The sequence below is a fragment of the Zingiber officinale genome, chromosome 1B (assembly GCF_018446385.1).
Source record: "Zingiber officinale cultivar Zhangliang chromosome 1B, Zo_v1.1, whole genome shotgun sequence".
Classification (NCBI taxonomy): Eukaryota; Viridiplantae; Streptophyta; class Magnoliopsida; order Zingiberales; family Zingiberaceae; genus Zingiber; species Zingiber officinale.
Window position 1 is genome coordinate 45,720,183 of NC_055986.1, and position 4,088 is coordinate 45,724,270.

At 40.3% G+C, this 4,088-nt stretch overlaps 1 long non-coding RNA gene across 2 annotated transcripts; it reads left to right on the plus strand.

Annotated features, from left to right (window-relative positions):
- Positions 1-432: 432 nt before the first annotated feature.
- LOC122056202 lies at positions 433-3,043 on the plus strand. 2 transcript variants are annotated; one of them, XR_006133064.1, is made up of 4 exons: positions 433-1,299; positions 1,380-1,458; positions 1,775-1,837; positions 2,897-3,043. It is a non-coding gene; the product is annotated as an uncharacterized LOC122056202 (long non-coding RNA). The 2 variants fall into 2 exon arrangements; XR_006133063.1 differs by lacking the exon at positions 2,897-3,043 and having other exon boundaries at positions 1,775-2,551.
- Positions 3,044-4,088: the final 1,045 nt, after the last annotated feature.

A 4,088-nucleotide genomic window follows, 5' to 3' on the forward strand; every position in this document is an offset into this window, starting at 1 on the left:
ATTCTTTGAAAAAATAGACGAAAAACCAAAAATTGCTCAAACGATAGTTGTACAGATTCAAAGTGGCCCCGTTCTGATACTAATTGTAGGATCGAAAAGAGCTAGGGGTGAATAGCGCTCCTGACTAATTCGTTTGTTAAGAAATAATCAAGTAAACATGCAACGAAATAAATAGAAATCAAACACAATGTAAAATACGATAATAAATAATAATGTTTAATATGTAAATAATATTAACAGAATTTTTAGAAATTTTTAAAAAAATTTTAGAAATTTTTCGGATCTCGTATGATAAATTTAAAGGGTTCAATTATTAGGCGGGAGGAAAATCTATTTTGGATACCTAATTTACATGGGAGTTAATTGAGCTAGGTTTAATTATATCAATCTAAGTTATTTTCTTTTACTTTTATTTCCCTGTTTTCCCCTCCGTATGCGTGGCCACTGACCACTGTCCCTCTTATCTCTTCGTCTTCTCTTACCCGACGTCGTTTCCTCCTGAGCCACCGCCGAACTCCACCTCTTCCCCCGCCGAACTTTCCTCCCCTTCTCTTCATCTCGCGTCACCGCGATCTCTTCTCATCTTACCCAACCGGAGCTCCTTTCTCTCTTCCTCGTGCGGATCGTCGGACTCCATGGCTTCCTCCGCATGCGCCAAGGGTTTATCGGCCGCTGGACTCCCCTTCCAGGCGGCATCCCTGGTTCCGACGGCGCACTACCTCGCCACCGAGCTCCTCTCGCGGGTTTTCTTCTTTTCTTCATCGCGTCGCCTCTAGCCGACGCCACCACCGCCGTCTCCCTCTGCCCTAGCTGTGATCTCGACATCGCCGGTTGTCGTTCATCCACACAAGCAGCCAACGCGGTGGTCCTTCCTCTCCCTCGGTTCAGCGTCTCCACTGCGAATAGCCAAATCGCGGCGATTTAACTTTCCCCTCTCTTGATTCCCCGGCGCTGAAGACCATTGATCTTTCGTCCCTCACGATCCTGCCTCACCGTCGCCTACCCCTAGGCCGCCGGTGATCCCTGAGGTATAGTGGTAGCAACGGCCGGTGTCCAACACAATCGGTTCCTTCTCGGGTTGCCATCCGACCACCGAGCCATTTCCTAGTTTTGGTCAACGCTGCCTTTCCTTTCACCGATCAGATCCAGCCAACTCCGTGAACTGCCGTCGCTGTGGGCTGCCGACATTGTAGCGACCACCACCGGCTGCCAGCAGCTTCTCCAACCCAGGGACATCGTTGGCTGCTTGGTTGTCGGGAATTGGTCTCCGCTGGAAAGGGATCTGCTGATAAATTTGGGGTAAGGTCGTTGAATTGATGCTTGAATTGTTTGCAAGGTTAATGGATAGATTAGTTGATTTGGGTTTCTATGTTATCAAGAGAAGGGTGGGCAGCAGAAGCATAGACCACCACTGTTGGCCGTGAGCCACTACCAGTGCGACCTAATTGCTAAATTGGGGTAAGATTTAATTGAACGAAAATTGTTCATTAATAGAATCGAAGAAACAGAGTTGATTGATTTAAATAATGGTTGATTGAGGATTATGAGATGAATTAGTTGATGTGATTAATTAAACTTGAAATTATATTTTAATTGTGACTTATTTTGATATTGAGTTACAGATTTAGATGTGATAATACATTCTAATTAAAAGGTGAAACGATTAGGGTTAATGAAGCTAACCCTAATTGATCAATGAATTAGATTTAGTTGGAGATTTGTTTTAACTAATTAATTTATATAATTAGCTAAATCTGTATATCATGCGTTACAGGACTTTGGTTCGAGACGGGCGTCTCGACGTAGGATTTCTGGATATGATCTTCTATTGAGGCGGGTACTTCTGATTTATCTTTTTGATATAGTCATTTTAGATATGCATAATAATTTATTCCTAGTAGTAATGATTATGTTTGCATCTGCTTTGGTATATCACTATTTGGTTATTGTAGTTTTCCTATATTCTTGTCTGTTGTGCACTCATGGTTATATTCTCTTGTTTGTTGCCATGTTTACTCCTGTTCATAGGAATAGTGACATATATTGTCCTACTGTGTAGTGGTCTAGTTATTTGATATATCTGTTTTGTGTACCTGGATTTAGGTTACTTGGATCATTGTATGATTTATTTCTTTTATGGTGCATGTTATATGGAGGTGTATACTGTTTGTATCTATATGTTTAGTGTCATGCATTATCTTGCACGATTGCATGCTGAGCGATTGTCGACTTCATTATTGTTGAGCACGTCGCTAGGTACATGATCTGCACACACAACCATTTATAAGTTAGTGGTATATCAGACAGTGTGTGTGCAGTTCAGTGCGCCACTGGTCCATTCATAGTAGCGTGTCGCAGCGTGGTAGCACGTCAGGGATCCATCTTCTGGACTGTCTCAGAGAGATGAGAGTATTGCCCTCCCCCACTCTATTTGGGGTAGGAGGATAGGTGTACTCGGACAACATCCTGTCTACTCGGTCACTCAGGAGCAGTGATGGCAGAGTGAACAGTTGTCATAGCCCTACCCACTCGGCCTCACCATCGCGTGTGAGATGACTGACTGGTGATAGGGGTGACACATGTCATTTTGTATCATTTTGCATGATTGCATTTATTGCTTGTGATTGCTACATATTGTTTGTTGCATTTTGGTGGTTGCATATGTTTGACATGCATACAGGTGACATTTTGTATCTGGTCTGACGACCCTTATATTCTGCATAGGAGGTTCTGGTGAGTACAATTTCTTTAGCCCTTTTCACTCTGCATTTCCTACTTTTGTTTAGGAAACTGTACCGCATAGTAATTATTGTTAGTTATAACTTATTATGTCTGTCTATCTATATCTGTTGAGTTCCTGGACTCGCCCCGTTGATATATTTTTTTCATATATCAGGTATGTGGAGTCACTTAGAGTATCTTGTCTGCAGGTTCCCACGTCACATCAAATGACTGTTACCGTTTTCATTTGTGTTTTATTTGTATAAAGTGTACTTAGCATTGTATATTCTGGTTTTGTTTTCTGGAGTGTTGTTTTGTGATATCTAGTGTTGTGTTGTGTAAGCCTAGCCGGCTAGCAGTCCTTGTTTTGGTTTGTAATGTTATTTATCATTTTTCCATTGTGTTTTTGGTTTTTAGTACAACCGTGGGGGATGTTCAGTATATATAACTACGTGGTTGTGATTTAGTACAGTCGTGTGAGTCGTTTTAATATATAACTGTGTGATTGTCTGTATTTTCCAGCCGTGTGTGGCTGATGTATACTTGTGGATGTAGATATGATTCATATTATCACGTTTAGAGGGGAGATGTTGTCGAAATTTTTTCTAAGAGAGACTACCTGGGGCGTGACAATTTATTTAGTATCATAGCCGCAGGTTTACGAGTCTTATTTCTTGTGTTTTAGATTTCGTGTTTTAGTTTTTCCGATGTGATTTTTTTTTGATTTTGGGACCAGGCAACAGCAGGGCATCTCCAAGCTATAGGAGGTATGTTGGTATATTGTTATCATATATTTCTGTTTGTATATGCATTATTGTTTATGATAGTTATGATATGTATTAGTACATTTTGTTACTACCTGTCTAGTTGTTATAGTATATATTACATGTATTGGGTCAACCACTTATCATGGTCGACCCTAATAGAGATCAAGGATTACGGTCTCAGAAGATTTTTCATACTTTATCACCATTAGTTTTAGCTTCTGTTACTACTAGTTAGTTAGGAGTTGGAGGCACGTACCAGTCTATGCTATTATTAGCTGAGAAATGGATAGTATTTGTATATTCATGTTGACTTAGCCAGTAGAGTATCGATTTAACATAGGTTGTTTCGACAGTAGATAATTAATTTACTCTTATTAGATCGGTCAGTAGAAGACCGATTTACACTTGTTGACATGGGTAGTCGTGGATCGATTTACCTTAGTCACTTTGGGGAGGATTAATGATTCTGTTAGATTAGTTAGTAGATCACCGATATAGTTATGTTGGTCTAATCAGTAGGGGATCGTCATAGTCTATTTTTAGATGTTCTGAATTTTAGGTTATTCATGCTTAGTTAGATATTACAAGCACATTTGAATA